General features: G+C 37.3%; 1 long non-coding RNA gene across 1 annotated transcript; it reads left to right on the top strand.

The window, feature by feature from the left end:
• The first annotated feature begins 4,832 nt into the window (after window positions 1-4,832).
• Window positions 4,833-6,787, top strand: LOC134641209 (uncharacterized). The gene is made up of 3 exons (XR_010095510.1): window positions 4,833-4,902; window positions 6,590-6,654; window positions 6,749-6,787. It is a non-coding gene; the product is annotated as an uncharacterized LOC134641209 (long non-coding RNA).
• Window positions 6,788-12,526: the final 5,739 nt, after the last annotated feature.

Below are 12,526 nucleotides of genomic sequence, written 5' to 3'. Positions count from 1 at the left end.
GGTCAGATCGGGAGACCTTGGGGGCCATTCAACTGGCCCACGACGACCAATCCACTTTCCAGGAAACTGTTCATCTAGGAATGCTCAGACCTGGCACCCATAATGTGGTGGTGCACCATCTTGCTGGAAAAACTCAGGGAACGTGCCAGCTTCAGTGCATAAAGAGGGAAACACATCATCATGTAGCAATTTCAAATATCCAGTGGCCTTGAGGTTTCCATTGATGAAGAATGGACCCACTATCGTTGTACCCCATATACCACACCAAACCATCACTTTTGTTGTTCCAACAGTCTTGGAGGGATCCATCCAATGTGGGTTAGTGTCAGACCAATAGCAGTGGTTTTGTTTGTTAACTTCACCATTCACATAAAAGTTTGCCTCATCACTGAACAAAATCTTCTGCGTGAACTGAGGGTCCTGTTCCAATTTTAGTTTTGACCATTCTGCAAATTCTGTGCGCCGATCTGGGTCATCCTCGTTGAGATGCTGCAGTAGCTGGAGTTTGTAAGGGTGCCATTTGTGAGTAGCTAATATCCGCCGAAGGGATGTTCGACTAATGCCACTCTCCAGTGACATGCGGCAAGTGCTACGCTGTGGGCTCTTGCTGAATGAAGCTAGGACAGCCACTGATGTTTCTTCATTAGTGACAGTTTTCTTGCGTCCACATTTTGGCAAATCCAACACTGAACCAGTTTCACGAAACTTAGCAAGCAGTTTGCTAACTGTAGCATGGGAGATGGGTGGTCTCGTAGGGTGTCTTGCATTGAAATCTGCTGCAATGACCCGGTTACTGCGTTCACCAGATATCAACACAATTTCGATCCGCTCCTCACGTGTTAACCTCTTCGACATGTCAATGGCTGTGAACAAAGAGAAACTTGTAAATAACTCATGAAAGAATAAAGTTACGTTGAAACCAAGCACACCATTGTTTTTCTTGTGACATTACCAATAAGTTTGATGTGTCACATGGCCCTCTTCCTATTGAAAAAACAAAAGTTGTATCCAAGATGGCCGACTTCTAATAATAGTACACTATACTTTGATATTTGTTCTAGAGCAAGGAATTATATCAGATGTCATATATAGATTGACATCTGGTGATTGTGGAGGCTCTTTGTGAACAAATTTTCATGTTGAAGAATCTAGTTTGAGATAATTTGAGCTTTGTGGCACGGTACTATATCCTGCTGGAAGCATCCATCAAAAGAAGAGAACACTGTGGTCCCAAAGGGATGGACATGGTCAGCAAGAATATTCAGTCAGGCTGTGGTGTTCGGACAATACTCAGCTGGTAGTAAGAGGCCCAGAGTGTGCAAAGAAAATATCCACCAGTCCATTACAACATCACCATCCTGAACTGTTGAGCACAGATCAATGCTTTCATGTTTACACCAAATTCTCACCCTGAAATCATGACTCAAGACTCAGAGAATGTCCCATTTTGGCGAGCCCGTGTGAATTCTGGCCTCATTTCCTGTTCTAGCTGACAGGAATGACACCCAGTGTGGATTTCTGCTGCTCTAGTTCAATTAGTACATTGGTTTAATGTGTTGTACAGTCAGAGATGCTCTTCTGCTTGGCTGTAACAAGTGGGTTTTTTGAGTCACTGTTCCCTAGACTTAAACCAGTCCAGACTAATCAACCAGAAATTTTCACCCAGACAACTGGATATTTTCTCTTTTTCAGACCATTCTCTGTAAACTCTAAAGATGGTTATATGGGAAAATCCCAGTAGTTCAACAGTTTCTGACATACTCCTACCTGCCTGCCTGCAACTGTTTCACCTTCAGACTAACTTAAATCACTTTTCTTCCCCATTCTGAAGCTCAGCTTGAACTTCAGTGTTGACCACATCTGCACCTTCAAAATGCATCGAGTTGCCATGACACTAATTAAGAGAAAGAATAAAAGGTGGAGGTGGGCTGCGAAGTGGCCTGCAGATGTGCTGCAACTATATAAGCATGTATAAGGATAATTAGCTTAATTAGTGTGCTATACCTGAAGTTAACTAAGGGCATCAGCTGAGCTCTCAGCTCAGGTGGGCTGGCATTGAGATCAGCTGATCTACTGTGCTGAGCTTGACTTTGTGGACTGTGTGAACATGTGGGCCACTTGGATTTAGTGTGAGGCAAAGAAATAAACCTTAAGTAAGCCTTGAGAGATTTCTGTAGTGTCTCGGAAAAAATCTTATATAACTTATATAACAAAGAGAAAAAATAAAGTGAATTATTTTAGAACAATTTTTTTTTCCGTTTTTCCCCGACGCAGACACACTGCAGCATTTCACAGAAATTATTGTATCGATGAGAACAATTAAAAGTAGGCGTAAATGCTAAATGTAACCTTTAAAACCAGGATCCAAAAACAATTTGATATCTTTGTGTCCTTTGTCTCTGTTTGTCTATGAAGCAGCAGATGTGACTGACACATCCATTGTGTTGGCAGGAGGGCTTAGGGCCTCAAAGTCACTTTGATTCTCTGCAGTGCTCCTCAGATGAGAATCACTTGTCATGTTCAGTGGTCATCAGTAGAGTCTGTGAACAGCCCGCCCAAATTGTGTATCTGTAGGGAAAATATGGCAGCAGCGAAGCGCCACGCTTTGCTTTTCTCACCGCATCGAATCACAGCACTATCCTTCACATGTGTCTTTCAGCTTAGCTCAGAAAGTTAAATAATTGAATTTTAACGTTTTTTTCAGTCTTGATTTGGAGTGAGTCTATATAACTACCCGCACACAGCATCTCCACACCCATCAAAAGCCCTGCACTCAGCTTTTTGATGACAGTTATATTAAAACACATCTAGCTAAGTGTAGTTGCCATGGTTTTGCATGTTTGTAAAGGTGTACAGCACTTCCAGAAATAGCTCCTCTTAATGAAAACACGCCCAGCTATTATCATTATAAAGCAAAAGACCAGGGTGTGGAAGAAAAGCAGAAATTTGAAGTTCAACCTAAAATCAATAAGCCTCTAAACATCTGTTTTTTTTCTCCTGTGCATCGCACTATTTTCCGGCTCATTTGTGAAATCTATAAATACCACAGTGCAAAAAGAGCTGTAGATGCAGCGCTGTCTAATTCTTCACTCTTGATCTGTGCAGCATCACAGTGCCATTTAGCCTCTCTGAATGTGATCAGCTTCACTGTGGGCGAGGCTCAGTTGATGAAGGAGTTCAAGCTGTTGTGGCCAACGGCGGGAATCTCTGCACGTGAGCAAAACACAATGAACACAAAGAACTCGCTTACTGCTTTTGACTTTTCCCATAACTTTTATAAAGTTAATCCCATTTGCAACCAGCAGACAAACTTTACAGTGCTACAAGCTGAACAGTGCAGTCTGTTCCCAGTGTTTAATACTGCTATGGTTTATTCCTTTTTTTTACAGTAAAATTTAAACTGTTACCCATCACTAGCTGAAACAATTCAGTCAACTTTAAAAAAAAAAAGTACTGTAAACACAGATGTGTAGAAGTATTCAAGTATATGCAAAATATGGAGTTATTCAGCATTTATTCTGAAGACATCTCTCTACCACACAACTTTTCATTTAATTTTCTTGAAAAACCTCAGTGAGAAAACAAAAACTCAGCTAAATCTTTTGTTCTTTGTAGGGTCAGGCCACAAGACATCATTCACATCACATTCAGCATCATCTTGACAAATGTGGCCCGGAGTATAAAGCAGATAATGTACGTTCACTTTGACACACTCAGTAAAATTACTGGATGAAAGGGGTCAGTGGCTTCAGAGAATTGGTTCAAGAATCTGTTACTGTTCTGCACAACAGTTAAAATAAGCTTTATATCCTCACAGGTGATTTTAAAGCTTTAGCCAACTTCTGCCTTTTTCTAATGACCTTTAACAACACTGGGGCTATCTTGTGTTTTCCTTATCCTGATCACATGATTCATATGTGAGATCAATATCACAAAAGGTAACCTGTTATTCTGTCCTTCTTATATCATAAATGGTACATTTCAATGTGTGGTTAAACAAATCCATAAAAATTTACATGGAAAATTCCTTCAGTAAATTGTACTGTACTTTTACAGATTATGTTTTTTGTTTTGTTTTGCTTTTACAGGGGAAGCGGATGTAAAATAAGAAGCTATTTTATTTTAAGTTTGTAATTTCAGTTTGGTCATAACCTGATCTATAATTCAGCTCTTCTATTGGCTGAGATATTGAAATTTTATACAGAGATCATTTGTAATTTCTAATGAATGACATTAGAAAACTGCAGCTTTAGAGAAAGTGCAGATAAATAATGCATCCCTCCATTTTCCTCCACTTATCCAGTTCAGGGTTGCAGTTGGGTTGGAGCCTTTCCTGGCTGTCATGGATAGAGCGGCAGGGTACGCCCTGGGCAGGTCACTGATCTAATGCAGAGAGACCGACAACCAGTTCACATCTACGGTATATTTTGAATCACCAGTTGATCTAAGCTGCATGTCTCTGGATTGTGGGGAAAAACTGGAGAAGCTGTAGGAAACCCACACAGAAATGCCCCAGGCTTCTTGCTGTGTGGTAACTAATCATGCTACACTCAAAAAAATGAATGAGGTGGATTGTTCAGTGTATATTAATTATTTATTTTCATTTTACTTAAAATATATGTTTTTGTTAAGTTAACATATGTTTTTCTAATCAAGTCTACGTAATTGTGTCTATTATTCAACGTACATAATGCCAATGTGTTACTTGATGGCATAACATTTAAGTTAAGTCAATTAGGATCGATATACTTTGTATGTCCACAAGGTGGCAGTAATGCAAAAACAGTTATAATGAAACCGCGAAGAACAACAAGGTTTCACGGCTTGGGCTTGCTCATGCGCAAGACTTCAAATTTAACTTAAAAACCTTGTTTTGGCGCTAAGCTGCTGTTTCCTTGAGAGGTAAGACCAGTTTTTTCTTTGACTATGTTGTGTAGTATCTACATGTCGAGCATGGTTATATTTTGCGTTTGTCTTACAAGACATGTTATAGGGGTGGGCGATATAAACGATATACGATTGAAACGATATAGATTTGGCCAACGATAGAGATTTTGACTATATCGCTCTATCGCGATAGCGCATGTTGATGATGTCATCAAGCTGCGCCTGTTTTGGTAGAAAGTATCACAGCGGCTACAACCATTATCATCAGTAAATTATGTTCTCCTGACTGAAGTTTGGCCCGTGTATAGCATCCTGCTATGCGATTGCATTTGTCCCTAACCACCAGAATCCCTCACGTTAACTTTTATCGAGTGGAAAAAAAGTTGCCGTTCATCCTCCAGCTTCACTGTGCTAATGTTATGCTAACATAGCTGTGTCGTTAGCAATCACGTAGCACAACATTATATACCAGGTAGTCTAACTTCGGTAACCCTGCAAACGCCACTGCTGTTTAGTTTTCTGTCTTCATTTATGTTGGAAGTGGTAGCAGAGCTGTACGTTTTAATTAGTTTCAAAAATCTCTCAGTCAGAACATGGTATGAAATGTTTAGGTATAAACTAGCGAGCTAACTTCCTGTTAACTTCTAACTCCGTTAAATGTAATAAATTCTGTTTTCATGTTTGCATGGATGTTAAACTTAATTGTTACACCCGATAAAGCAGCAACGCTGATGATTTAATTAAAGATGAAAGAATTTAGACTGTTTTTAACTCTCAGTGTTCGTTTGACTTTGGGACCTGAAGGGGACGGAGTTTTGGACCCAGATTACTCCTCACTACGGCAGCCGTAATGCTCTGACAATCCATCAAGCAGTCCATCAGCAGGCTTACCAAAGTTGTACTAAAACATTTTTTAACAGATTTCTACACGCCAAAATCGGTTCAAGGTCAGTGAGCACAACCAGAATTCATACATAAGGCACACTCTCGATTTTTGAGAAAATTAAAGGATTTTAAGTGTGCCTTATAGTGTGGAAAATACGTTATACAGAAGAAAAGAATATATCGTGATATATATCGTTATCGCACATGCTTCAAATTATATCGCGATATGAATTTGAGGCCATATCGCCCAGCCCTAACATGTTATATCGTTTGCGTGCGCTTGTTCTACATTAGTTTTACTGGGTTCTGGACATGCTTATTTTGTGGACTGTGTAAGTAACATTTTTATTGTTTTTTGTTTTATTAAGGGATTAACTACAGTGGTTCATGGGGTTATTTTTTCAAGGGGTTATTTTTTCATTTACTTTCTTGGGATTCCTTTACTGTAATCCGAGAGTCGTAAATATCGAATAGGATAGCAAGGATAGCATAAAGTGACATTTAAAATCCAAAAAGTCAAGGACGAAAGCCACCGTGACACCATTGTTATGCTCTATCAGTAATCTGTATTATGTAAAAATTACAGTTTGTTAAATCACACACTTAACTTTTTAAATAAAATTATTCACGACATATGAGTGGACAAACAATGGAGGTCCACAGACCTGGTGATAATTGCTTCTATAGAAAGTTAGCACATGGCAGTGTCAATCTCTTGCTTTTCTTCTGAGTAGTATTTTATTTAGTTGTAATTCAATCAATAATTTGCTTCTTGAAATTAAGTAATGAATTTCTTGTTTTACTTTATAAATCTCAGATCCTGCTTTACCTGCTCCCTCCTATACTGATGTGATGTATGTGGTACTGCTGAGCTTGTATGTGGTATGTGAACTGTTATACTTTTAAAAACAAAACTGTTTTATAAGTTAAGTTTTCTTTAGTGACCCATCCCATGCCCCTGTTATTTCTTCTCCAGATCTGAACCATTGTAAAGGTTGCAGTTCAAGGGCCTGAGGTATGAAATTCTTTTCAGATCAGCTGTGAGCAATATTTTTTGGAACTTGATAAATAACAATAAAAGCTGTAATGGCTCTATTAGCATTTTGTGTAAATGTTTGTGTTAAAATGATAGCTTTAATGAGGTCTTTCTACATTAGTTTTAGTTATAAAGTATGTATATGTGTACATATAGTATGTATATTTACAGTACAGTATGTTGTGTTTGTTGACATGTTTTCAGGTGGAAGCAGAATTTGTGAGGATTACTACTGCTCCACTTGTTCCAAGGCTTTTTGCACAACTTGACCAATACACTGACCAGCTCATAAAAGTCTTCAAGAAAAAAGGAGGCGGTGCAGGGGAGAAAATTAGACGAACTTTGGCCCCAGCCACACAGGTGTGTTATTCTGTTGGTAGCAAAATATTATGGCTAATAAGATCACTTTCAAATTTAAACAGCTAGTGTATGGTAGCTGCACAGTGTACTTACAGTTATATTAAGCAAGACAAAGTTTGGTACTTTGGAAAATTAAAATTACCTAAACATAAGTAAAATCTTATCCCTCAATTTCAGGTTAAACCAGAAGTGAATGTTTTTATGTTAAAGATCAGTTTTTGAATGCAAAAAAAATGATGTATTAGTTTGTCTATACCTCCATTATGGACATATATAATGTGGTGGAAACCCTGCCCAACAGGTTAACTATTCATGTCCATGTGATGATTAGTTGGTCTTGTGTACATGTCTATCTCTGCAGTAAATATGTCATTCATTTTGCGTATAATGTGAGTGTGTGTCATCCTAAAGTATTTCTGTTTTCTCTTCCTGTATCTCTGCCACTCTCTACAGAAGCAAACTATTGAAAATGGGAGGGAGTGTGTCCTCAGGGCACTACCTTTTTACCTGAATGAAGACCCAAGCATCCTCTTCAAAGAATAATTGGTTGGTAATTTTAGTTTAGTTTTTTATCTGTATTAAACCAAATTTTTTAAGAGAAATTTTGAAAAGTTTGTAAACTACTACAATTTGAGAGATTTTACTCTTGTGGGGGGGCTAGTAAGAGACAATCAAAAGTATTGAGATTTAAAGGATTTAATTGAAGGATGATACTGCATCAGAAATGTTGAAGGGTGGTGTGTATATTAGCGTTCAAGGCATATTGTTATGAGGTGGAAATATGTTCATATTCTGTTTGTGTTACATTGTGTGCATTGTAAAGGTAATTGCAATACATAACAAGAATAAGGGTAAGTTAGGAATGCAGGATGAATGTATATTTTGCGGACTTTTAAAGATGAACAATTGTTTGCATGTTAAAATGTTTACAACTCAAGTTTTTTGCCCAAACACTGGTAAAATAAACGTTGACAGTAGCAAGTGTTAAATGGTTACTGCTGTGCTGTTGCAAAAAACCTGAACGCTGACAAGCTGTTTTATTGTTAGACAATAATGCTGGCATGTTTTATTCAAGTTTTATTTGGGATGGTGATATAATTTTCTTTGATTGCTAATATCAGTGGACTATTTATTATTATTATTATTATTATTATTATCATTATTATTATTATTACATTAATTATGGCTGTTGAGGTGGACACTTCACTTTGCATTGTTAAAGGAAAGCACTTCATTGGCGTTGTGTTACTGGACTGACCCTAAGCAAACATTGCAAATAGCAACTTTGCTATCCATTTTAGACACTAAAAGAAAAAAAACACTCCACAGACCTTACTAGCATCACATGTGCATAACTCAAGTGTCATCTTATCAACATGTTATGTGGTCTTCAATGGTTTTTTTTCTTCTATTTCTGGCAGATACAGACATTTAATTTAAAGTCTTGATGTTGCATCTGTCTACATACTGTTAATTACTAACCCTAATGAGCTGTTGTGTTTTATTTTGGACTGGGTTTACACAAATGCTCACTGAATGTGTTGGCAATAAAATAAATTTTAAAAAATAAGTTGGATGTACTTAATTCATTTGTGTGGAACCTGTTGACAAAATAGATTTATGTAAAACTAATTAGTAAAGCACAAGGTGGCTGAAAATATAATATTTGAATTAATCTAACTTAAATTTAACATTTTACTGCCACAAATAAGAAATGTGTTGAAGTAACTAATCTAAACGATCTAGCCTGTAAATATATCATCTATGTTCATACAACATAACTTGATTAAGGTAGTCTTAAATAAGTCTTGTTAATCTTAAGTAGTTTTTTAAAATTAGATGAACTAAAGATTTTTGCTTTAAACTAACACAATGCAATTTTGTGGAACCTGTTGACAAAATAATTTTAATTAAAGTCAACGTTTCATTTTTTTGAGTGTATAAAGGGCACAGATAAACAGTTATCAGGATATCCATAAAGGTCACAATGAGCTGAAGCATTAAGATTATATAGAGATAATTTAATTTAAGTGAATGGTTACATAATGCCGCAGAAGGACGCTGAATCCCTCCTTAACGAACCCATTTGCCTCCTTCAATCTGACATGATGTGAAACTTTAACCTCCCCAGCATTTGTTCCTTTTCCTGCCTTTTCTATCTGATCATTGTGTCTGGGACTTTGAGCTGCACCTTAAAGTCCCACCGACTCTTCTGGCTGCAGCTTTTTAATGAAAGCTCCATCCGAATGTGTGTCAGCTGCAATCAGAAAAATGTTACATTTAAAATGAAAGATCAAAAGCAGCGCAAGCTACACAGCCTCGGGAATCTCGCAGTTTTAAAAAGCACAATGCAGCTTAAATGTACTTACATTATACAGTTAGAACAGGAACAATATGCAGCAGAAATATTTGGAAGAGAAAAAGACACACACACTAATGATGGCTGCATGGAGGGGGGCTGGCAGGCTTTATGGGAATCTTTAAAGAGCAGGTTTCTGACTCTCACAGAAGGTTACTTAGAGATTAGAATATCCATCAAAGAAAGTGTGACAGTTATGACCAATATAAAGCCAGAGATAGTCTACATTAGCATTTCTTTAAATCCCTTAAGATGTGGAGTGCCTTCATCTATCCAACATATGTATCATTTGTTTTCAGTGTGAAAAGCATGAGAAACAGCAGTATGTAAAAATACTGGGCCCTGAACTGCATATAAGGCATTTATATACACAATATAATAAGTGTATAAGGTCTAAAGTTTGGATATGGATGTCCATTATCTTGAGCAGGTTTATAATGATGAGTCTCTGCACAGCATAACAGCGCGTTACTGCCGTTGTGCAAGACAGCGACCTGGTATGTTCTTTCACTTCTGCCCTGATTTTTTTTTAAATGAAATAAACAGAAAGTATCTGCTGTGAATAACCTGCAGAACTCTCTCGCTGCAGAACACAGCTCGCTGTCTGTTTTGCAGTAACTGACTGATGAATCCAGCAGTTTAGAGATGGTACGCTGCAAGTTAAAAATGTGACTGTTTTGGCAAAGAAGGGCAAATGTTTCGGTCATTAGCAAATCTTTTAAAACACCTGAATAATCTCTCCATGGTTGGTCCAGTCGAAAGAGTCAGAAGATGACCTACTTACCTTCGTCTCATGACTGCTAAGATTTCAGAAATAAATCACGTGACTCTGAAGGGAGCGTTTAAAATTGCAACTAAAACCAGGAAAAGAGATCACACCACACTGAGAATTGCCACGTGGGCTTTTAATTTTGTAAGAGATCGATTTTAAGATTTTTATTGAATAGTTTTATAGCTTTTCCAACCCAGAATCAAGACTATATTTTAAGCTGTGTCCAAGTTTAAACCTCTAGCAAGAAAAGTACAATTACAGCTATTTTACCATGTTTCCAATATCTCTGTTTTTATTGTTTTCTAATATTAAAGCACATTGTAACACTGGTTTTAGAAGCTGCTATAAGGAAGCTGTTATTATATACAGTATTTACACTTGAGGGACTAAAGTGCCTCCATTTGACTAACCATTTAAGTCTTGTAAGAAAAAATAGAAATCATGGACAAAGTAGTAAACAGTAAAATACATTATAGATGTACTGCATGCAGATTAATGCAGATCAACCATTTTTAAAGGTTATAGTGCACGGCACATTGACTAAGGGGACTAACTAAAAAGATGTGGTGTTTCCTGTGCTTTATTTCTGTTGCACTGAATGTAGTGGAGTTGTAGCTGATAGATGCAGACAACAGTCAATAACAAAAGGCTTATTGTAGTTCAGAATTTTGTCTCTTATTCTCAAAGGCCAAGGTTGGTCAATTTGGCCTCACAGATGAAGAGTCTTTACAGAATTTTCGTTGTACTGCAAATAAAATATAAAAATCCTGAGGCTTAAGAGTATAATCAAAATTTTTAAAATCCATAATGTGTTTATCAGGCGTTTATCCATTCAGCAGCAGTTTCTGTTTTTCATGATATACTGCAAAATGTCAAAACTCACAGGAAGAAGCGCAAAGCACGAACTAGAGAAAGAAATTTGCTCTTTTAATTCACTGTAGGTTTTACCTGCTGATATGCTTTAATATCCTGTGCTTATTTCAACCCCTTAAATAGCTTAGTTGGTGTTAGACCTGTCTATCAAGCTTGCACGAAGAGGGCTTGCGGGTTTGAGACTGGAAAGACTGGGTGGATATTAAATCCAACTGCAGTGCATTATTCATAGCTTGGAAGATATATAATCACTGTGCAAATGATGCACGATGGCTCAAGCAAACAGCCACCGCCTTGCACAACAGCTACATAGCACAGAGGCAGGTGCCAATAAGCAACACCTGTAATATGACTCACTGTCACACTGTGATGCTCTCGCTAATTTGGCTCTTTAATTAGTTGAAGCATGGCACATACTTTTTGCATTTCACTCAGAGAAATGAAGTCTTCACATTTTTCTCAAAAAGGAACATGACAAACCTGGATATTTCTTTGTAAAACAATCAAAATGTACAGTTTTGTCTGAATGGCAACAAAAGGGCAGCCACAAAGAGCTTCTCAACAGAGGAATCATTGCCTAGCAACACTACCAACAGTGAAAGCAGGGCAGCATGGTCTGATGGAGCATGAGTATTCAAAGAGGGCAACAAGTTCATCTGTAATATGTTGCCTTTTTATGTCTTTTTTTTCTTTCTTTTTTTTTCTTGTAGTGGGTGGACTACACGGTTGTATACAGTGGGCTAAACCTTAACTGCATCACAAGAGTTTCACATCATGTGACTGTGAAATTGTGGAAATGCAAAATATAATATATGCATACCTAATTATAGTCCTTATGTCTACATACATGCTGTTGATCTTTGGATGAGTGTGATGTATTGGCAGATTATTATTTCTGGTTTCACACTGCCATCTACTGCTTTTTCCAGGAATCCAAGCAGCTGCTATTTGTCAAAACAATTATAGGAAATACAACTCTATAAAAATCATATTAATAGAATCTTTATAGGACACTTTGATGTCGGGAATATAAAACAATTTATAGAGGCCATTGCAATCTTTTGAAATTGAAATAAAGATAAAAAAGCACAAGGTTCTTTTTTAATAAATGTTGCATCATCAGTGATTTTTTGTTATATTTGTTTTGGTGAGGATTCTTTTTTTTGGGGGGGGGGGGGATAGATAGATAGAGATGCTCTTACAGTCATGTTACAAAGAAAGTTTTCTCACACTCTTTGCAGTCCTTTGAAAATCTAAGCAGATCACTACTGCATGCATAGGAATGCATGTGTGTCAAGGGTATACCCCAATGGTTGTCCTATGACAGTTAGCAGCAGAGCTTGGGCTTGCTAAA

Source organism: Pelmatolapia mariae, linkage group LG14 (genome assembly GCF_036321145.2).
Source record: "Pelmatolapia mariae isolate MD_Pm_ZW linkage group LG14, Pm_UMD_F_2, whole genome shotgun sequence".
Lineage (NCBI taxonomy): Eukaryota > Metazoa > Chordata > Actinopteri > Cichliformes > Cichlidae > Pelmatolapia > Pelmatolapia mariae.
Note: the sequence above shows the minus strand (reverse complement) of the source record. Positions and strands in the feature narration are given on the sequence as shown.